Below are 24,889 nucleotides of genomic sequence, written 5' to 3'. Positions count from 1 at the left end.
TCAAAAGAAAATAATCAAATGAGATAAATACTAGGGATGTGCCCGAAGCCGAATACCTTATACGGAAAGGCACGGATAATGGCTTCAAAACAAATAACAAATTTATCCAAATAACAGAAAAAATATTCGGCAGACACAATCACATCTTTGCTGGAACAGCACTACATCAGTGAGGTCTGCGGTTGTTAAGATTTGTGCAATAATAATGGCTAGTACTGCTTTGATAGCGTTAGACATAGTTTCGTACAGATAATTTCATGGTGATCATTTGCGTTTGTCTAACGAATGTGGTCTCCTCAGCAATAAACTATTCGCGCTATCCTTTTTTGATTGCTGCCTGTCAGTCCCGGTGAAGCAGTGTTGCCAGATATTGCTACAAAAAAACAAACACAACCAATCCTCTGAAAAATGCCAAAATAAGTTTAAATCTTGTATTTTGCAAATAGGATACATAATCTCTAACCTCAACCTTCATCTTCCCAGTTTATTAATGCCCTAATTACTTTATTAACTCTGTTACATTAAGTATTAAAACAAGTCCATCGATGCTTAAACTACGAATCGAACTGATATGCATTTAAAATGGTATTTTCATGTAATTTGACGAACTTCCGGTTTAAGCTACACCCACTTCCGGATCCATCTGAATACAGATACAGATACAAATAATTTTGAGATTGTCACAGATACAGACACAGATACAAATAATGGCTCCGCTGCACACCCCTAATAAATCCAATAATTAGAAAAGGTTAAAAAGTTAAAAAGGATAGGCATTCAAACATTATTAATATTATTATTATAAATAGAATTTATAATAAAATATAAATAAAAATTTTTCAATGAATTTCCATATATACCATGCTATAAAATTATATTGGCCATACTACATTTATATAGAACAGCACTTCTAAAAGGATTGAAATGTGTTAAATTGTGGCCGGGTTGCTGATTTTTCTTAAAACATATTTAAGAAAAAAAAACATATTACCATTTTCAACATAGGAAAATTAATACCTACTGAATATTAATGTTCAGTCTTGCCTTCCAGATACGACTTCACATAAAACACACATAAAATACAAGAATTTTGTAGATATCAAAAGTGTAAGCACAGCACTGCAGTGTTGCGAAAACCCATGGGCCCAATTTATGCAATTTCACCTGGAAATGAAATGTGTTTTTAACAGCTTTAGAGAAGTGCTTTGTCGTTCCAAGGTGAGGATGGTTTGTTAAGAGGATGTGATGTGTATTTTCACCTTTTTTCACTGCTTGTGTTTGAACGTGTGTGTGTCAAAGTCTTATTAAATGAAAAAGTTTTTAGGTAGGTGGGCTGATCGTAATGCCGAACCTCATTCATTCCATTGTTCTGTTTCATGATTACTCAACGGCTAGTCTTTGTATTTGATTCCCAGGAGACACACAATTATACATACTTTGGTCAGAAACAAAAAGAGAATGTTGTCATGACCCCCCGTGTGTAGAAAATACCAAATTGTCTGCAGTTTAAAGTATTCTGTAGTTGTTTAATGACTAGCGTTTTGGCTCCAATCAGTGGGAACGCTCCTAATAGATGTGATCTTTATCTGGGTTTCCTTGTCAGGTCCTCAGACTTTCACTTCTTATCTTAAGGTCACTTTATTGCTATTATAACGAGGCTTGTAATGAGAGCCCATTTCAATAAGCCCCTTTTCACTCCCCTTCTAAACAACCCAAATTACCCAATTGGAACATGCTGTAGGGTGTAGTGTGCACTATGTCTGCGCTTGTGCCTTTGTGCATGTTTACTTGTTGCTTCGAGGCGGACTTTGTTGAATCATAACCTGTTTTCATCACCCAACCCACCCAGCCCCAAAGCGTGTGTAGTCAGCTTATCTTGGCGAACCATTAAACAATTCCAATCTAAATATCTAATATCGCTGTCACACAGCATTTAGCAAGCACAAGGCATGCTTTGACAGTGTCTGGAGCAACAATATAAAAAAGAGTCTACCGGTACTTAAAGCATTATCAGCTGTCTTGGACCCATAACCGTGACCTTGTTCCTGCATGTCCTTCAGTATGTGCGAACATGTGGCAGTGACCTGCCGGCCAACCGCTGATAATTATTTCCACTGAATGTCTTGCTTTGGGCACAAAGTCTCGCTCTGTGAGCCCAATTGGGAGCAATTTGGTTACCCATACCCCTGAACATTAGTAATGAGAGCTGATCGAGTGGAGACCGGGCCTGCATTAACCTTCGGGACACCCTGGTCATGTTGAGGGGGAAGAGTTGGCTTGCCTCCAGTGCTGATTCCTGGGGGCTGGAAGTAGAGCAGCCCACCCAGGACTGGACTCTTGATTGAAGGGTTACTGAGAGAGAATGGGCGGCAGCTGCACAGGGGGCTATTTTTGAAAAGTGGACATCTTTGTTTCTAGCAAGAACTGTCATGAAACTGTGAATAACGCTGTTCATTTGGGTCATTCAATGAAACGGTTGCCTTTTCCTGTTGAAGTACCTTTTTGTGATTTTTAAACATACTGTCAGGGCTAAAATGTGCTTTAATTGTTAGATTATGCAATAGGCTAAATTAATCTATTGGAGTTGACAGTTACAAATCTTGTGCTCAACTATTATATGCTTCTTATGGTATGTCCACACCAAAAGCGAATTTAATTATTTGCACGAATAGATTATTTACAAAGTCAATGCAAAGACGAGAAAAGAGGCGAATGACGTGAATTGGGCAACGCGATTGCTGCGATCGAACACACGATATACGCCTCAATTGCGTATTTCAACTCGATTGAGCAGAAAATTCGCATGACGAGTTTAGCGAATAAGCAAAGAGCTTATTGACATGTCCAGTTTGACACGTGGTTGTATCAGAAAATGGAGGAGAGCATTATGATTTCATTCGCGCAAGTGACATGAAAAACATCCCGCGAGTAATCTAGATAACGCAATGAGAATATTCACTTTGCATTTGGTAAGCACACACCATTAGAAAGATAATTCAATGTAGACATTGTGGGGATGAAATTGTGCAATTTTAATCATTCTGTCAGGTCTGTTTGTTAAATTGTAAAATCTTTGGCGAGGTTTTAGATAATTTAATAGATAAATTAATCTATTGAGGCAACAGGGTTGACCATTTTAAAGATTACCTTGGCAAGTCTTGTGCTTTAAGTCATGAATTCTCTGAAATGCTTCTTAATATGGACATTTACTCAAAATCATGGTAACTTGGCAACATTTCAAAATGTTCTTCTATAGGGGCAAACATAGCCTTAATATATTAAGAAATGTTCATTTGTCCCTAAAAAAAGTGATGATTTGAAGAACTTTTGTATTAATGAATAGTGAAACTATGATGGTAACAGAGTTGATGCATAACACACAAAAGAGTATTTTCAATAATGCATTATCAACTTAAACGTGAAATCATACATTAACGTTAATTAGTGTGGGTATCATAAACTAACAAAAAACAACAACAATGGTATATATTATTCTTGGTTAAAATTCATTTATAAATATACTATTGTTCTTTATTAATTCATGTAATTTATCCAAATGGAAATGTTAAAAATGTATTAGTATATACAGTAATTATTATTGGTAAACCTTTATTTTAAGGACCAATTCTCACTATTAACTAGCAATGCATATTGGCTGTTTATTATTACTTATAAAGCACATATTAATGCCTTATTCTGCATGACCATATTCAAGATCCTTTAATCCTACCTCATAAACTTAACAACTACCTCATTAACTATTAATAAACTGCAAATTATGAGATTATTGAGGCAAACATTGTAGTTAATTAATAGTGAGAATTGGACCTCAAAATAAAGTGTGACCTAAAAGTATTGTTCATTGTTTTTTCATGATACCTAAGACATTAACTAAAGTTCACAAACTGAACCTCATTGTAAAGTGTTACCAAAAAACTGTAAAATATGCAGTAAAATAAGATTGCCATAGCACTCACTTCTGAATTAGCCAATATAGAGTAAAAGCAAAGCCTAATGATAAAACTTGCACTTCATTACATTGACTTCCAAAGTACTTGAACAGACGTTTTAGCAAGCTTCCACTTACGACAGCTTGCAATTAGTAGTTGCTCCTGATTGCATCAGGTTCTGAACATCTCAAACCTGACACCAGCTAATGATCATCCTAAATAAGGCAGCTATTTAAGAGACAGAATCTCATGAGTTCATCCTGCCGCGCTGTCAGTCAATCATTCAATGTTACATGACACCTCTCACTCTCATTAAGTCTGTGTAGGCCACTTCCACCCAGACTTCAGAGGAAATCAAACAGGAACAGAAAAATGAGGGGATCTGATTTATTTATCGAGCATATACTTGACTAGACGAGGTTGGCCCCAACTAACTAATAAGGTGTTTGTTGACTGCTGTTGTTCTCGCTGTTTAATTGCTTACCTTCATTAAACAACAACAAAGAGTTAGCAGGAGAAACATTCACCCCGGATCTCATTTCACGCATGTAAAGTTGAATATTAGTCACTGCAGTGCCGATTGAATGTCTACATCACGCTTATTACTTACCATTAGTCTATTAAGACAGAGGGGAAAGAAAAGTTTCAGATGCATCTGACAGACATATCAGAAAGATTTACGCACCCCACTGATTGGGTGACAGAATGGCAAACAAAGCAGCTTTTTGTTCCCGTTTGTATCCGCAGTAATTACCACCACGGCAACAACCTCGCCTTTCATCTCTTCAGTCACATCACACAGGGAGCTGCAGTCAGAAGCGGCAGACGCCACTGTGCCACATCTGCCGCGTGCCGAATCAGTGCGCTGTCCCGCTGGCAGCACGGAGTGAGAGTGAGAGCACGCCCAAAACAACAGTACATTGGTCAGACGTCTAGCTGGTAGTGATTCGCTTCCGTCAAAGTCGACTCTGTGTTTATTTGGACTCAAAATATTCAATATGTCGTAGGCCTTTTGTCATGTAGGTCAATGGAAATCTGTAGAAAGACCCATATTTTACGTCAAGTTCAGTTGCACAGGGCCATCGTTAACGTTATTAAAAGTCCAAAAAAGAAGAAATAATATACTAAAAACAGACACAGTTGTTCTCATACCATAAGACTATAGAGCTATAAAAACAGAAATCATTACTCTGGTTATTTTTCTTTTTTAAACCTGCGATATCTAAAGTGTTTTGTTAAATGGAAATCTGTAGAAAGACGCATATTTAATGTCAAGTTCAGTTCTCAATACAGGACCTGTGTTAATGTTATTAAAATTCTTGAAAAAATAATTTTCTAAAAATAGACACAATTGTTCTCATACAGTAAGACTATAGAGCTTTAAAAAGAGAAATCATAACTCTGGAAATGTTTGAGTTTATATTGAGATCTCTGACTTTTCAGACTTTGGTTATAGTTAATAATTATTCGCATCACCCAAATCTGAAACCATATTTAATTGGACGCAAAATGGGCCTGTGAGAGTCTGATCGTAGGCCTACTGTCACGTAGGTCAATAGGTCATGTTTACTTTTTTAAACCTGTGATATCTCAAGTGTTTTGTTCAATAGAAATCTGCAGAAAGAACAAAGAGCTGCATTAAGCTGGTTAAAATTGCTAAAAAGAAGAAATAATATACCAAAAGTACACAAATGAGACAATTGTTATCATACAGTAAGATTTTAGATCTATAAAAAGAGACACCGTTAATTTGTTTTGTATGAGTTTAATGAGAAATTTCAGTCTTTGGCCATATTTAATAGCTTCAAGGTTGGCTCCATATTTAATTTGACACAAAAAAGTCTGTTTAATATGTCATATTCCTGGTGTCGTGCAGATCATATTTTTTGCAACCTGTAATATCCGAAGTGTTTTGTCCAATAGGAATATGTAGAAAGACATACTTAATGTCAATCAGTTAACTAAAAGGAAGAAATAATAGACACAGACACAAATGAGACGATTGTTTGCACACAGTAAGAATTTAGAGCTATGAAAATAGATATCAGCTCTGGGAATTTGATTCTGAATCGATTAAATGATTGAAACGTATTAAGATCTCTAATTCTGATTTTGTATCTTGGCCATTCTAAGCACACTATATGAGACACTTTTGAGAATCTAGAGACATATGAGATTACAATCTTTTTCTCAGGAGAAAAGTCTGAGATGCATTTAATCTCATTGGTGTCAAAGAGAGCCAATTGAATTTTGCGTTTTGTTTTTCCTGGTAGGATACTGAAAGGGTTGTAGTGAACTGTGTGTAATTATAGCTTCTACTCTACCTCTACTGCTGCATAAGTAATGTATCAATAACTTTTTTTAAATGACAAGTTTTAAATATGTGACCCATAAAACCAGTCTTAAGTCGCTGGGGTATATTTGTAGCAATAGCCAAAAATACACTGTATGGGTCAAAATGCCAAAAATTATTAGGACATTAAGTAAAGATCATGTTCCATGAAGATATTTTGTAAATTTCCTACTGTAAATACATCAAAACTTAATTTTTGATTAGTAATATGCATTGACAACTTTAAAGGCGATTTTCTCAATATTTAGATTTTTTTTGCACCCTCAGATTCCAGATTTTCAAATAGTTGTATCTCGGCCAACTATTGTCCGATCCTAACAAACTATACATCAATGGAAAGCTTATTTATTCAGCTTTCAGATGATGCATAAATCTCAAGTTTGAAAAATTGACACTTAAGACTGGTTTTGTGGTCCAGGGTCACATATGACATATTGCACGAGAAATTGCGGGATATAAATCTATAGACCCTTGGTATATAGGCAATTAGGTTTTTAATTAACAGACTAATAAATTACAGTAGTCAGTTCAGCAGACTCACAAATTTAATACTGATGCAACGTGGATCATAAAATACACTTCCAAAGAAATAAAAGACAAACAAAGTAAACAGAATATAAATAGTCATATGATATTTGACTGCCTATTGGTTAATCAAATGTATCTGCAATTTCATAAATTATCAATACAAACTACAGTCGATAACAAGTACTAATTGATATCTACTCTGCAATTTCACAGTTGACAAATACACAACACATTTGAAATTAATAAAAATCTATTGTGGCTATTTTCTATCATCATATTTACAGTTGTCTCAGGAATGTTCCCATAAATGCTGTAAATAAATATATTATTTGATTAGATTAAACATGACTGCAACTATAAACACAAATATATGTTCTTTTGTAATAACATTAGCATCTATCCAGCTCCCATGGGAAAAAACAACAAAATAGACTTTTTAAATAAATAAATAAATAAGATAAGATAAAAGAGTCTGTTATCCATGAAATTCTTTTTAGACATTTTTTCTTGTTTTCCCAGTTTCACTGACTGTAGTGAAATTTATAATGAAATGAAAAACATTTCAGTCATTCTGACATTAATTGAATTTATTTTGTTATTATATTGTTAAATAAAACAAAACAAAAAGTTCTTCTCTTCAAAAATTTTCCAGTGATTGACAAACGGTTTTGGCTGGATCTTCTGAATATTGGTGACCAATCTTCCATTTGTATCAAACAGAACTATGCTGCCCTCTTTTGGTCCTAAAGGATCATACCTCTGGGTCAAAAGTCACTTTACAAGAAAACAAGGTAGTCTGAGCTACTCCAAGCCATTCCAAAAAAAAAAAAGATGCAGCTTAAAAGTGAACCTATTATGTAGTTTAAAAGTAACCGTGAAACGTCACAATACCATCTGCTCTACAAAAAAGCAGAGCGATTCATTCGCGGCATCCAAAGCGTGCGTCCAGACACCCTAATCTGACAGACCATCACCTCCCAATCGCTTTTGTTTGCATGATTTGCATTCACCGCAGACGAAAAGGGCCTCCTGTGTTACTAAACTAATCCTAAATCCTTTGTTGCTAGTGGAGATGATCTTTTGACCTGCGTAATGCAGTGATTCTGGAAGCCATCAGCCCTGCGGTCTGGAGCGAGCATCATCCTCACCTGTGTCCAGATGTCCCTAACAGCTGCTCGGCATTATGGATCTTTCTGATGCCACCAGGAGTGTGCTAGTCACCTAGGAGGATGGACACCGCGGATGCTCGCTAATCCTGCTCTGTACTTGTTTGCTAGTGATAGCGTTTAGTGAAACCCAAGTGTCTATTGATGAAAGAAAACAAAAGGGGTATTAGCTGGCTGTAGATACAAACTGAATTTGTATGCTTCATTGAAATGTTTTGGAGCACAAGAACAGCATTGCTTCATGTGAAGGATGGCAGAATTTATTATACAAACATAAATAAATTCATACAAATATTGACTTGAATACACCCCCTTTATAAAGAACATGCTTTTGATTTTAGTTGCTTTGATGTTTTCTCTTCTGACCATTGTAATCAGTCTCTTGATACCCCCCCCTTTTTTGGAAAGTTGTTCTTTTTTTTCCTTTTTCTTTGCTATGAGCAAATGTATAAAAATATATTTGTTGTTTGTTTCCATTTTCCATTCGCCAAAAAAAGTTTCAATGAAAGGCAGACGCCCGCCCCTCTTAGTAGTTTGGCACAATTTTGTATTATTATTTATTAAAAATGCATGCTTTATTTAGGCCAAATGGAGTGATCCTAAGAAAATGCAGTAGCACTTTATTTTACAGTTAGTATTGTACATACTATGCATTTGTTATAGTTATTACTATAACTGGGTAATAACGAGGCACTAAGCCTGAAACGACTTCTAAACTTAACCCAAAGCCATGTAGTTACCTTATATTATCAGTACAGTGTACAGTACACGGTAATTACAGTAATTATATGTAATTATACAGTAATTACACTGTAATTATGCAATAGAAATTGCTTAATAATAATAGACCCACTACATTAAGTATCTTTAACAACTATTGTGTACTAACATTAAAATTGATCATTTGATACATACTAATGAAAGAAAGAAAGAAAATACCAGTCTGTACATCTTTATTTCTGTTGTTACAGTAATGTAAATGTAAATACCATCAAAACTGTCCCTAACTAACCATACCCATTTATTCGACCACAACAGCAACAGATGCGTTTTGCAATTCAACATGAACACAACAATAACTCAAGTTGCAAAGAAAGTATTCTAGTATTTTTTTACCATTTTGTTTTGTGTTAGAAAATGGTGTGGAGTTTGAACAAAATGAACTCATCCCACTCATTTGTGCTTCTGGAGGAAAATCTCATAGTTCTGCATTGAAGGACCTGAGCCATATCTAGAGACCTGAATATCATAGAGACTGGGATCTTTTGATTTGGGCCAGTAAGCATCAACCTACACTTGCAATCACCTAAAATGCCCTACAAAACCAACTAGCTATTTGCTGGCAACCAGCCATACATCCCGAGGATCTTTTCAACATGGCAACAACTTTTAGTACAAAAAAAAAAAAAAAAAATCTACTTCTACTATTACTACTACTTGAAAGCTATATGAAGGAAGTGTGGCCAGATGGAATAGAGGAAGTGAAACAGGTAAGAAACAGTAAGGGTTATAACTGTGCCCCATCTCACTTTCTTCTACTGCTTATAACCTAATCTTGTGCCAACATCATCCTTTAATAGGCACAGAGGTTTTGGGGCTACATACATTGTTTTAACAAAGTTGCTTAACACCCGTACCATCAAGAGGCCACTTCCTTTAGTCCGAAATGGTCACAGTTCATATGGTTACCATCTGCCTAATTTTAGAGGAATACGTTTTAATGCTGTTGCTAAACAGTAAACCACTTTACAAACCACAATCCAAAACCATTGAAACAGGCGCAACCATGATTTCTACTACTTAAATGCGAGTGTATAGCAAAACATTAATGTCTCATAAGACTACTAAATGGCCTGCTGCTCATCACAGTCATGACTGGTTAGGACAAAAACACATTTACACTGGAAGAAAACTTTTTTCCAATGTATATTTTAGCACTTTCCATCAAAAGCATCATACCATTGCTCAATATAGTTACACATGCTGTATTCCAAGTCTTCTGAAGTAATATTGTATGATTACAGAATTTGCAACTGAATCATTATTGAAGTTATTCATTTATTTATTAACTCCAGGATTATCACTGGAGTTATTGTGTTGAACTGCAGTTTTTATCATGAAGTATAACTAAAACCATAAAACAAACAAACAATTGATCAATAAATAAATGAATAAATAAATAAATGTTAACTGTAATGTATAAAACCCTTATTTCAGCTAGTTGCCAAGGCAGAAATTCTCCTTTTTTATTTTTCTTAACTAAATAAGCACTAAAATAGCTGAATAGACCAAAACAAAATAAACTAATGAATAAATTATTTATATACTAATACAGCAAAATTACTTTAAAGTAAAACTTTAACTAAAATTCAAATGAAAATTCATTTCAAAATATTAATAAAAAACTATAATAGTATATTGGTGCTATACTAAATGTAACACTTTACAACAAGGTGTCATTTGTTAGCATTAATGAATGTATTAACTAACATGAACAAACAATGAACTGCATTTATTACAGTATTTATTCATCTTTGTTAACGTTAAAAATACAATCATTCATTGTTAGTTCATGTTAGTTCACAGTGCATTAACTAATGTTAACAAACACAACTTGTGATTTTAATAATGCATTAGTAAATGCTGAAATTAGCATTACTAAGATGAATAAATGCTGTAGTATAAGTCTTTCTCATTCTTAGTTCATGTTAACTAATGTTAACTTATGAACCTTACTGTAAAGTGTTACCAAAATAACACTGAATTTCAGTCAGTGAAGTTTTGATTGAATAATTTATTTTTTATTAGAGACAAAAGAAAAAAATTTGATTTCTGCCTACATGGTTACATACCTACATGATAGCTCATGCTCCTTATACTAGTACTGAAAGACTCCAAACCTTCCATTGATCTCGGAAAGAAAGAAAAAGAAAAGAAATTAACGAGAAGAGCTTCAGAAAATTCTCATCATTAAAGCTTAATTTTAGTGGTTAGTCATGCAGATATGCCAATCACCTGTTTTTCACATGCTAAGTGTGAATAAACTCCCTAAAGAGGGGCAACTTGATTGAGTTTCTGAAGGTGAGATGACAAAAGCCGGATGGGGGATGAAAACGGGAGGAATGAGGGGAAGGGGGGAGCTATTGCTTGATATGTAGGCCTGTTGAGACAGGATGAGGTGGGTGTAATTGTTGGTGACACCTGGCTCACAAATTATCACCATAGAATGATAATCTCCAAAGACTGCAGCAGATGTCAATGGTAATGCGGCACCACATTACGGAAGCTTTTCTCTTTTCCCCATTGCCTAATGAAACCTTGTTCCGCAGACTAATAAAGTGCTCTGATCGAACAATGACAAAGTATTTACTGCATAAGAATTCAGCGCTGGATTAATTTCACCACTGGAGAATTAGTGCTGATTAATTTCCCTGCTAAACTCATAACCCGGAGGCCCGGGTGTTAGCGGAGGTTCGGGTCCACGTGCATTCGATAGAACGTGTGCCACTTTTGAGCCATTGATATAAGCGTAAAACATGACAGGTCCCAAGGCACTTGCTGTTCAGAGAACGTCCTTCTAAACCCCAGTGGGCATCAACTATGCCAGTCACGAGTGGCACTAAACACAATGGCAGGTTAGGAAGCAAGTGCCCTCAGTGAAGTAAAGAGACGGAGAGGGAGGGAAATGGACCAATTAAGTTTCCAGATCGCCACGTTAAGAGCGATAAATGACTGTTTCCCACAGAGACCTGCCACGGGCCTGTCCTCTTGTTTTACCCATGCTGCATGAGTGTGAAATGCGAGCACTTATCAAAATGTAATTATTGGAACGATCCAGGCTGCTAAATTTTTATGATAATGTATAGCACATACAGTGGATGAAACATTTTAACTCGGGTGTTCTGCTTTTGAGAATCATTTGTTAGAAGATATGAATTTTTATGATAAATCAGTGCACAAAACCCTGAGAGATTAAATGAGGGTCTTGTTCCATATCTAGAGTAGAATATCAAAACTGGGCTCTTTTGACATGAGCCAGAAACCAGTCCCCAACCATCCAAAACATCCTATCAACCATGTATCATCCTATCATTTTTATTCAGAAAATCTCGTTTACACTGGAAAAATAAATAAATAAATAAATATTATTAACAGTATTTGTTCAATATCTAATAATAATAAAAATAAGATAAATTTACTTGGGAAGCAAAACTCCAAAAGATATTACAACCCGATCTCATGAAAGTGCGTATAAATAGTGCACTGTAAAAAAAAAAAAAAAGCTGAGCCAACTTAAAATTTTAAGCTTTAGCAGATTTTTGAGTTTGCTCAACTTATTTTTTGTGGGAGATTCTCAAATTTCTGTTGTATAAACTTAAAATGACAAGTTGAGAAAACAAAAATCTGCTGAAGATGGTTGCCTTAAAATTTTAAGTTGGCTCAATAAAAACAAAAACTTTTTGATGGACTTTGGCGTGTATATGCTACGAGATGGGTAGGATTGAGGTTGTGGGGTAGATGCGTATCATATGTATTTTTTATTTGGCATTTTTATTTGGCGTACTATTTATACGCATTTTCATGAGACCGGGCTTGATATTAGGAGATATTAGGACTTGTTCTCAGAGAAACAAGCAATATCTTTAATGAAATTGCATTTTAGCAGATTTCTTTAGTTTTAAGTATAAACCATTAGACATTAAGACAAAATTTCTTCATCAAAACAGATTTGGAGAAATTTAGCATTACATCACTTGCTCACCAGTGGATCCTCTGCAGTGAATGGGTGCCGTCAGAATGAGAGTCCAAACAGCTGATAAAAACATCACAATAATCCACACCACTCCAGTCCATCACTTAACATCTTGTGACATGAAAAGTTTCAGGTTTGTAAGAAACAGATCCAACATTAAGGCGTTTTAACTTTAAACTGTCTCCTATCCATAATAACACTTGCTCCAGTGACAGAGTCCATCTCCTGTTGTTGTCTCACATCAAAACCCTCCGACATGTTAGTTTGGAACTGTTTAGAACTGTTTTAGACTGTCATTTGTAAACAGTGCTTGATCTGTGCACAATTCAGTCCTGATTCAGACATGACAACTTTTTTTTTCACTGGAGAAAACAATATTATGGATAGAGGACTAACAATGAAGGTTTGAAGTTAAAAGTGCCTGGAGTGCTGGAGTCATGCGGATTACTTGTGGATTACTGTAATGTTTTTATCAGCTCATTCTGACGGCACCCATTCACCGCAGAGGAGGTGAGCAAGTGATGTAATGCTAAATTTCTCCAAATCTGTTCTGATGAAGAAACAAACTCATCTACATCTTGGATAGCCTGAGCTGGTTTTCATTTTTGAACTATTCCTTTAAGGATTTTTAGACATTTTAACAATGTCTAAAAATAGATTTTAATAAGTCATTTTTGCTGTAGTACTTAGTCTGCCAAAGCTTGAATTTAGAGATATTACCCATTGGTTTTCTCTGTTTTTTATGTTTGTTTTTTTTTTTTTATGTGAAGTTTTGCTATCAAAACCAAGGTTTGAAAAACTCACAGAGGCCTTACATCTGTCGTTCAGCTCTGAGTATTTTCAGGTCATTGGTCACAGTTCATCAAGTAGGGTTTGGGCTGATGAAGCTCCAGTGCTTTTACAGGAAAATCCCCTCCCTTCACTTCCCATAAAGCGCAAAGATATTTCACCACAACCAGTGACAATCGAACGTAATCCTAATAGTAATAACCTTTAGTCCACAGCCAGTTTCATTGTTCAAAATACGCGTGGTATGCGCAGACACCCGCTGCTAATGAGGCATTGACCTCGGCCCAGACGCACTACATTGTTTGAGCTGCTTATTTATTTATGACTGTTTGATGTATAGCGTACTACTCATGATTAATTCCTTAACACCGACCTTGATCAATATGCAAGATTAATGGCAGATTTACTTTAATGTTATTTTTATTGGAAACATGGATGCAGTGCATTTTCCCCCTCTCTCCGACACTCGCAACACTTGATTGATGTCTGTGCCGCATCAACTCCAGCTTTCCTTTAATTCCCTGCATAATAATTCTTTTTTCTTCCTTTCGTGGGCTCCGTCAGTTGCCGGGAATCTGCCTTTGTGGCACATTCAAAATGTCTTGTTAAAAATTAAAGTGATTGTATTCTGCTTTCTAATGCAAATGGCGTCCCACATGGCCTGCAAATGCATATGAGGTCCAGAAGACGAAGAGCATGTGACGATAAGAATGCAACTTGCAGCACAGACGCGCACCGAAATGTTGAATAGGAATGAAGGCGGTGGTATCAAAACGTCCCCATGGCCTTTAGTTTACCTGTCTGTCTTCCTGTCAATCAAAAAAAGCAGACAGAGCTTAGTTTCTGGACGACGTGCTTGTGTTTTCTCTGCTGCTTTTCTGAAGTTGGACCACATGCTGTTGTTAATCATAAAACTATATGGGCAAGGAATTCTTTATTCCTTTTTTTTTTTGGAATGAAAAGACGCTGTTTTTATTTGGACCTAAATTTGAAAAATATGTTCAACTGAATGTTAAATCCAATTGTACGTATAAAAGGTTTAATAGGCAAATTAATAATGAGGACAGTGTGAAAAAAATATATAATTTTTCAAAGTTGTAAATATTTCACATTTAATCTAGCATGTAACTAGCCATGAAAATTGTTTCAAAGTAAATACTACACTAATTATTATAATTTTTTTTTATTTGTTTATTTTCACGTGTGTGTGTGTGTGTGTGTGTGTGTGTGTGTGTGTGTTTGTGTGTACATAAGACAGTGTGAGTCTTATGGGTTTCTGAAGGTTTCTGAAGCTGTTCTTGTGCTTGACAATTGAAATCTTCAGAGGTGAAAAGAATCTTCAGAGATTCTCTCAGAGGTGAAGCACAAGCAAAAGCTTCTTCTGCTCTCTCATTGTCATTAAATAGTCCTTCTGGAACTGCCTAAGATTGTCAAGTACCGAGACATCTCAAGAACATATGAGAACCATATCAAGTTAAGAGGCTGGAGGGGACAAGAGCACGAGGTATGTGTTTCATTAAAACCGTTTCATCATGTATTATGTTGACACTTGGGCCATATGCAGGATTAAAGGAATAGTTTACTCAAAAATGAAAAAAAAAAAATTATCTATAATTTTACTCACCCTCAACTTGTTCAAAATTCTTATGACTTTTTTTTTCTTCTGCTAAACAAAAATGATGAATTTCTGAAGATTATCATGGCTGCTCTTTATCATAACATGAAACTAAATGTGACTTCATAATGCAAAAAGCACCATAAAAGCACCAGAAGTAGTCCATGCGACCACCCCAAAGTGAAAATTTTGTCATTAATCACTTACCTCCATGTCGTTCCAAATCGGTAAAAGCTTCGTTTGTCTTCGGAACACAATTGAAGATATTTTGGATGAAAACCAGGAGGTTTGTGACTGTCCCATTGACTGCCAAGTAAATAACGCTGTCAAGGTCCAGAAAAGTATGAAAGACATCGTCAAAATAGTCCATCTGCCATCAGTGGTTCAATCTGAACTTTATGAAGCGACTAGAATACTTTTTGTACGCAAAGAAAATAAAAATAACGACTTTATTCAACAATTTGTCTCATCTATAGTCCATAGTCCATAGTCTATAGTCATCACTGTAGCGCCATTTTTGGAGAATATCCGCTGAACACAAACTGCGTATGCTGTTCTGTGTCAGCGCGACACAAGGATACGTCTTCTACATGTATTTACACTTTGATTTGAATGAAAACAGCATATCCGTGTGGTGCGGCTGACACAGAACAGCATACGCAGTTTGCGTTCAGCAGATATTCTCCAAAATGGAGCTACGGTGACACAGATGAGACAAATTGTTGAATAAAGTCGGGGGGCTTTTTTCTTTGCGTACAAAAAGTATTCTCATCGCTTAATAAAGTTCAGATTGAACCACTGATGGCAGATGGACTATTTTGTCGATGTCTTTTATACTTTTCTGGCCCTCGACAGTATTATATACTTGGCAGTCAATGGGACAGTCACAAACCTCCTGGTTTTCATCCAAAATATCTTAAATTGTGTTCTGAAGACGAACTAAGCTTTTACTGATTTGGAACGACATGGGGGTAAGTGATTAATGAAAATTTCCTTTTTGGGGTGGAGTAACCCTTTCAGTCTTCTGAAGTCACTAGGTAACTAACAGACCAAAATGTGAGTCATCATTTACTCTACAGATTTGTGAAAAAATCGTTTCTATTGAGAATTTTGTGTCACTGATTCAATTGATCCATATTTTTTCCAATCCGATCTTGCAGAGACATATTTTACAAAGTTGCAATTTTGTATGATGTGATTCATAGTACAACATATGATTTGTAATAAGAAAGTAAGCATGAAAGTGCATCTAACCATAGCCCTAATAGTGGATATGAAAGAGATCATACAAAAATTTATGCAAATTGGTCACCAATTTGTCACCAACATACAATAGTTATAAACTGTTGTTTGGTCAAAAATCTGACTGATCGCCTCTTAAATTTGACTCACTGACTCAATTATGGTGAAGGGGAAGATTATCAATGAATAACAGCTTAAATTTCCCAATGGCACCACCTGGAACTTCAAAGGTTCATAACAGTTTGCTTCCTTCAGATATTAGAGACCCCCTCCTGTCAGGCTGGTCAGGATGCTTAAATGGATGGCACACAAAGGGGATTTTAAAAAAAGTTAAATAAGGGTATATTTACATGACAAAGATATACAAAAAATGGAGAAGTTTTTCTTTTGAGTTTGTGAAATGTTTCTTGTAGAGACGAAAACGTTGTCAATACGATCTCCATTCACACAGTTCCGCGAAAACTACCAAAAAAACGGCAATGCTGTATTAAGCATGCCAGGCCAGTAGATGGCGATGTCCTATGTAAAGGAACTTGTGTATGCCTACAAACTGAACATGTAATACCCATGTGCATGATGTTACCATTTTCACAAATTCAATAAAGACAATAAAGGTATTGTTTGCATTTTTTTTTTTTTTTTTAAGTGTAGTTTTATTATTTTACTTTGAAATAAAAATAAATACACTTTCGGAAGCAAACTTTTGGTCAGATTATGATTTTTTTTTTGCTGCCATTATGACATCAATTATATTTATCAATGATATGTAGACTCTGAACACGATAATTGAGTTATCCTGATCTCTTCAAATTAGAACTTAACAGTTTAATGACAAAACAGTTTTCTTTGTCTTAATTATCTTTATTTTCTGTCGGGTGGCTGGAGGAGAATAAGTTGGTCAATCTCACTCTTTGTCTCTCTCTAGGTGGTCTCTGAGTTCACGACTCATGAATTAGTCATCTCTAGAACTTTCCACAGGGGAGATCGACTCGCTTTGTCTTCTCTGGCTTTTGACGAAGCCACAATCTTTCACACATACACACAAGACATACATCACTGCCACATACACACTGCATGGGAAATATATGCAAACCTCCAGAAACACAAAGACAGAAACACGTCCACAATCTCGTTTCAAACCACCCCCCAACCCTCTCTCTCTCTCTCTCTCTCTCTACACACACACACACACACACACACACACTTCACCTGAATTCAGTGGCACTGCCAGGGCTTTTTCATGTTGGATTTGATAATCATATTCTCTTAGAAATGACACCTTTGATGCTCTTGAATTTGATTTGCATCTCCAGGCTTCATTCTCACTTCTCTCTTTTTTTTTAACTATTCCCATAGATGGCTAGAAATATTAGGACGTTTTTTTGCAAATAATTGTTTTGCATTGTAATGTAAAACAATAAGCATGATCATCTAAATGTTTATGTTTGCCACAGAAAATGAATTCAGAAAATGTCTTTATTAGGTTTCTCTGGAATACTGTACTATTTCAGATGACTTAGAATATAACACACAAACAATATGGACAATGTTTCTTTTATTAAAGTTATGAAATGCTTTCTTCTGTTATCTAGTTATATCTAGAGATAAATGAAGTTTTCAAAAGACATGTATGTAATTCAAGTGTAACTTGACTATATTTTGACGAACTGATTGTATTTCCCTTTCATTTATATGTGGCTTATACTACAGATTAGTTTTTAATAATGGAGCAACCCTGTGATTGTTCACTCCATAATATGAAAGTACACTGACATGTGCAGAATTCATGTTTAAATGAATGGAAAGCGTGGCAAGGTGCCAGGGATTTTCTCAAACTCCCAAATGTGCACTGATCACACGTCCACAAAAAGAAGCTCCAAGCCTCGAAATGGAAGAAAAAAAAAACATACTAGTCCCTGAGGACCGAGTCCCATACAGTGTGTGTGTGTGTGTGAAAGCGAGAGAGAGAGAGAGAGAGAAAGAGCTGGGGGTGGAAGAGGTCAAGTAAGTAACCTTACTCCATACTTTTGTTTTTGGTTGAAGAGCGCCATCTAGTCAGTGGCAATATTTTGAATAGGAGTCATACTACTAGGTAAATCATTCAAGCAAAAATAAAATGTTCTTAGAGATAATGGCTTAGAGATGATGGTGGTATTGTACGTGAAAGGGTGATTTTATTCTTTAATCAAAATTAAATGTTGCCATAATTAAAATGCCCATGAAAACAATAAGGCTTTGTATTGTGACTTTACACATTTGAAAATTGAAATCAAATTATCTTATTTTATAAATATTCACACTTTCACACATTCTATCAAATCTCATATAGAACCTTTTGTGGTTGTTTATCTGCTAAAATATATTGTAAAACATTAAATGTATACAAATTAACTTTTTTTTTTTGCCCTTTTTCGAGATGAAAGTATCTAGATAAGTTAATTTACATAAAAAGTTTTAAAATTGTGTTTCCCTGACATTTTATAGATTCTATAGATTCATTTAATACATTATATAAATTATATAAAATGCCAAGGAAACATGATTTTAAAAAACTGACAATTACCAGCAATATAATTTAAGAAACAAAATCTGAAAAAGGAATAAATGTCTAAATATAATTTTTCACATGGGAAAAAAAGCTGAAATATTACTTGGCATAATATTAAATAATATTAAATTAATTTAAAAAAAGAAGCTAAACAATATTGTAAATGACAAAGGTGATATAAATTCATAAAATATAATTGTTTATAAATTGAATTGCCTTTTATTTTGGTAAAATCAGGTAGCTGAAGTTGCAACATATTGTTTCAAAATCATCATTTATTCATCATCTTAAGGTATATATACGCTTATACTATCATAAATAATATGTGTAACATTTATAATAAATTAAAATGGCATTGTGAACAGCAGTCATTTCACCATCAGTATGTGATCGCGTAACACAATTTGTCTACTGTCATCAACTCAACTTCAGTGTTGTATTTCATACGAGTGCAAAGAGAACTCAACACTGCAATAAGCTACAAAGCGCACCCGTTTCCTGTCTGCGCTGGGATACTCTCATAACCATCTACACGCGAAGGCAACATCTGTACAGGCATTTCCTGCCTGACCTTGAGACTGGCTCACACACACACACACACACACACATTCATATGCATACGCACACACACATACAGAATGACTAACTAACACAAGAAAAAAAGATCTTCCATATTCCTGAAACACACTATGGATTTTGGAGTTATTTTAATGAACTCAGTTTTAATGTTAATCGTTAAGTTTTGAATGGGTTGACTTTTGTATAAATGTTTATACATTTATAATAGGCTTGCAATATATGTAACATTCATAGACATTTTAAAAAAAAACTGTTTATTCTTTGACTTACTTTGACTTATATATATATATATATATAATCAACAATTCATATTTCAAAGCGTTATTTGCAAATACTATTACATATCCAAAGTATCTAAAATGGTCATTTAAATAGGATGCAGAGTGATGTGAGTACAAATTGGTAGCATGTCCTGCTAAACATTAGGTGTTCACCTGCCAAAACTTTAGGGAACTATTCCACACACTGATCTCTCCAGCCACACCCGCTCATGAGTGCTGTTATTCCCACAGGCCGCGCTCATGTTTTCCAGCCTGTAAGAGTTGGCGTAATGGCATTATGAGGTCATGGTGCTGGAACAGGAAGTGAAGATCTTTTTCTCTGCGCTCCCATGAGAGAATACAGGGACAGGATGTGTTATGCTAAATGCTGGTGTTGATGATATGTAGAGATTTGTGGGTCTGGTCAATGTTCTCTTAGCCCTGTTGTGGTCACTGGACAAGCAGCGCTGTGATTTATAGTAAATCAAATATTCTGATCAAAACATTCTGATATCCAATAGCATAGCAGCTGTTCAAGGGTTCAGTGTTATAGAATGTAAAAAAAAAGAAGAAGCAGAGAACCCTAAAGTAATATATTTAAAATACATTTATTTCAGTATAGTATAGTATAGTTCAAATATATTAACATATTTACCGACACATCGCTCAAGACATACTGATATCAAAATTATAATTAAACTTTATTTGGAGTTCTACTTCTGCACAATGCACATTTCTTAATAAGGTTCAAATGTGTTTTAATGTCACCATTGATGAGGATTGTTTGATTTTTTGAATAATATCAGTCTTTAAAAGCAAGATATTTAAAGTGCACCTGAAGTATACTTGCAGTAGTTCCATTGTAGCACAATCAAACAATTAAAGTGCATTAAGCATAAAATTAGTTGTTTCAATTTAGCAGACTTTATAGTATAATTGCAATTTTTTTTAATTAAGTGCATATATACTGTATGTTAATGTATTTGTAGTAAATAAATGAAATAAATATATTTCAAAAACATTTTAGTTTCTTTATTTTTCACTTTTTATAAAAATGTTAATATAATTGTAGTTTGCTAGATGATATTAAAAGTCAGTGTTTGAGTTGCCACTAATAGAAATTTGTGCAATGTATATATGTATTAATTATTGTTATAATTATTTAATTATATGTATTATTTATTATTGTTTAATTATATATATACACTGTATATGTTTATATATTAGTGCTGGGCAACGATTAATCGCGATTAATCGCATCCAAAATAAAAGTTTTTGTTTATATAATATATCTGTGTGTACTGTGTATATTTATTATGTGTATATAAAGACACACATATACAGTATATATTTTGAAAAGATTTACATGTATTTACATGTATATATTTATTAATATAATTTATATGATATATAAATATATTTAATATCTAATCATAACACATTTTTCTTAAATATATACATACATGGGTGTGTATTCATATATACATAATAAATACACACAATACACACATATATATTATGTACACAAAAACTTTTATTTTGGATGCGATTAATCGCGATTAATCGTTGCCCAGCACTATTATATATATACATTTTTATTAATCAGTGTGTCCCTTTTAAAGCTTGAAAGCTTTGGTCCCAATTTATTAGAAGAAAGATGACAAATCATGAATTGCTTATACCTGTGGAGTGTGGCCAATTCAAATTCCAACTCATAAATTGAAAAGGAGAGACACATTCTGAATTGCATGTACCACTATAGTCACAAACTCCCATATTCATCCGAACATATGTCCTGCGTCAGTAAACGTGAAGCGGGCTCTTTGAGCTGACAGAAGATCAGACCCTGCATGTGACAGACAGCTCTTACAGTAATGCACAATCGCTGTATAGACAGGTGCACATCTTCACACTGTCCTGGCTCATCTGTCACAGAGCGAAGAAAGAGACCCAGAAAAAAGGCCTGGAGAGAGGGAGGAGGGAACCACTGTTTCAGGGCTCCCTGAGGGTGGCTACTCACTGACAGACCGGATCCAGCAGGCCCTGATGGCCTTGGCGGTGGTCCCCAGGTGCCCCGGAGGGTCCCTCTTGTGCTGAGGGTTGACAGCTGCTCTTTCCCCTGGGGTGAGACAGAGAGAAAGAGAGTCTATAGAAAGAGTGCCGCCTCGATTCATGTCTCAGCTACACACAAGAACTGACAGGGTTCTCACGGGGCCAGACTTTTGAGTGCAGACAAACAAATATATACAGTCACTTGAAAAAGAACATTCAGTTTTATGGTTTTATATATCAGGCCATAAATCACATCACCAGCTTCTAAAATTTGACAATCAATCCTCAGATAACAGACTACACAGATTTTGCTATGCTTTACTATTTATTTAACAAACTGAAAGCAGACATGTAACAGACTGGAAACGTACAAGATAACATATTAAACAATGTTCACTAAAAATACCAACTGTCCAACATGGTCTTTCATAAACAGATTTGTCCAAATGTGAAAATTAGTGTTTTCCCTCATTTGAAAATCTCTGATTTTCATGGATCAGAGGGTCTTACAAGGTTACATTGGCATTTTTTATCATTTTCAAAAATGTTAAGGACCCATATTTTCTCTCCTCACATTTCTATGTTTTGCAAACACTTTTATCCACACTTTCTTTACATTCAACACATACAGTACATTAGATCAGCTAATGCATTCCCTGGGAATCTAGTTGTTTGACCTACAGAAACACCAAGGCAAAAATGATTTGGGTTATAGTCACCATAAATTGTAGGGCATGATCAAGGAAACACATCATCTCGGAATTCAGATTAATATTTTGTAATTGCAAATCTGTACATTTGAAATTGCTGAAGCAGATTTTTAGATTACAGGTAGATTTTATGAGTAGATTTTTAAGATAAAGTTTTCCTTTATTATTCACCTTGTTATCTAATGCATTTTAATTGATATTTATTGTAAATCTAATGCTATATATTGTTTTTTAGCATTAAAGTCAAGGGAATTTTCTTGATCCAGGTAAAATGTCTCCTTGCATAATTTCTCAAAGGAATATCCATAAGCTGTGATGAGTCATTAATTAATTCGTTTTTTTTTTTTTTTTTCACCTTTATTTATATAGCGCTTTTAACAATACGGATTGTGTCAAAGCAGCTTTACAGTATCAAATATGAAAATAGTGTGTCGGTAATGCAAAAGGACAATAGTAAACACTAAATTTTCAGTTAAAGGCAGTTCATCATTGAATTCAGTGATGTCATCATCCAGCTCAGTTCAGTTCTAATAGTATTTGTGCAAGTCGACGATATCGCTGGAAATTGAGTGTCCCCAACTAAGCAAGCCAGAGGCAACAGCGGCAAGGAACCAAAACTCCATCGGTGACAGAATGGAGAAAAACCTTGGGAGAAACCAGGCTCAGTCGGGGGGCCAGTTCTCCTCTGGTCAGAGGAAACCAGCAGTTTGTGCTGAGGACTAATCTGGTTCCTGTGGTCTTGTCCCGATGGTCGTCTAGGAGACAAGGTCTTCACTGGGGATCTGTCTCTGGGGCTCATCTAGATGTCATTGGCTCCTCTGACATTCAGGGCTGTAGAGGTCGTCTCTAGGTGTTGATCCACCATCTGGGCTGGATACGGACTGGATCTGGTGGCTACAGTGACCTCAGAATAAGAAAGAAACAGACTAATATTAGCATAGATGCCATTCTTCTTAAGATGTAACAAGTACATCGGGTGTTATGGGAAGTGTTCCCGGTTCCGGTTGACCTAATTAATGCAGCCTAACAATCCTTTAACAGATTTGAATAATAGAAACGTGTTAGTATGTTATGTGTAAACCAGGTTGAAGAGATGGGATTTTAATCTAGATTTAAACTGACAGAGTGTGTCTGACTCCTGTACAGTGTTAGGTAGATTATTCCAGAGTTTAGGCACTAAATAGGAAAAGGATCTGCCGTCCGCAATTGATTTTGATATTCTAGGTATTATCAAATTGCCAGAGTTTTGAGAACGCAGCAGACGTGGAGGACTATAATGCGATAAGAGCTCCATCACGTACTGAGGAGCTAACCCATTCAGGGCTTTATAAGTAATTAGCAAGATTTTAAAATCTATACGAAGTTTAATAGGGAGCCAGTGCAGTGTTGACAGAACCGGGCTAATATGGTCATACTTCCTGGTTCTAGTAAGGACTCTAGCTGCTGCATTTTGAACCAGCTGTGCAGAAAAACCACCCAATAAAGCATTACAGTAATCTAGCCTTGAGGTCATGAACGCATGAATTAACATTCCTGCATTTGACATTTAAAGCATAGGTTGCAATTTAGATATATTTTTGAGATGGTAAAATGCAGTTTTACAAATGCTAGAAATGTGGCTATCGAAGGAGAGATTGCTATCAAATAGCACACCTAGGTTCCTAACTGATGACGAAGAATTGACAGAGCAGCCATCAAGTTTCAGACAGTGTTCTGGGTTATTACATGCGGAGGTTTTACGTCCGATAATTAACAGCTCTGTTTTTCCAGAATTTAGCAGTAAGAAATTACTCGTCATCCAGTTTTTTATATCGACTATGCACTCCGTTAGTTTTTCAAATTGGTATGTTTCGTCGGGCCACAAAGAAATATAGAGCTGAGTATCATCAGCATAACAGTGAAAGCTAACACTGTGATCCCTGATGATATCTCCCAAGAGTAACATGTATAGCTTTCCTGTAGCTCAAATAGTAGAGCATGGCGCTAGCAACGCCAGGATCATGGGTTCGATTCCCAGGGAAAGCAAGAGCTGATAAAATGTAAAAACTGTAACTTGAATGCAATGTAAGTCGCTTTGGATAAAAGTGTCTGCTAAATGCATAAATGTAAATGTAAAATGTAAATGTAAAGTGTGAAAAGTAACGGCCCTAGTACTGAGCCTTGAGGTACTCCATACTGCACTTGTGATCGATATGATACCTCTTCATTCAGTGCTACGAATTGATGGTGGTCAGATAAGTAAGATTTGAACCATGCTAATGCACTTCCTCTAATGCCAACAAAGTTTTCTAGTCTATTCAAAAGAATGTTGTGGTCGATAGTTTCGAATGCAGCGCTAAGATCC

Source organism: Onychostoma macrolepis, chromosome 21 (genome assembly GCF_012432095.1).
Source record: "Onychostoma macrolepis isolate SWU-2019 chromosome 21, ASM1243209v1, whole genome shotgun sequence".
Classification (NCBI taxonomy): domain Eukaryota; kingdom Metazoa; phylum Chordata; class Actinopteri; order Cypriniformes; family Cyprinidae; genus Onychostoma; species Onychostoma macrolepis.
Note: the sequence above shows the minus strand (reverse complement) of the source record.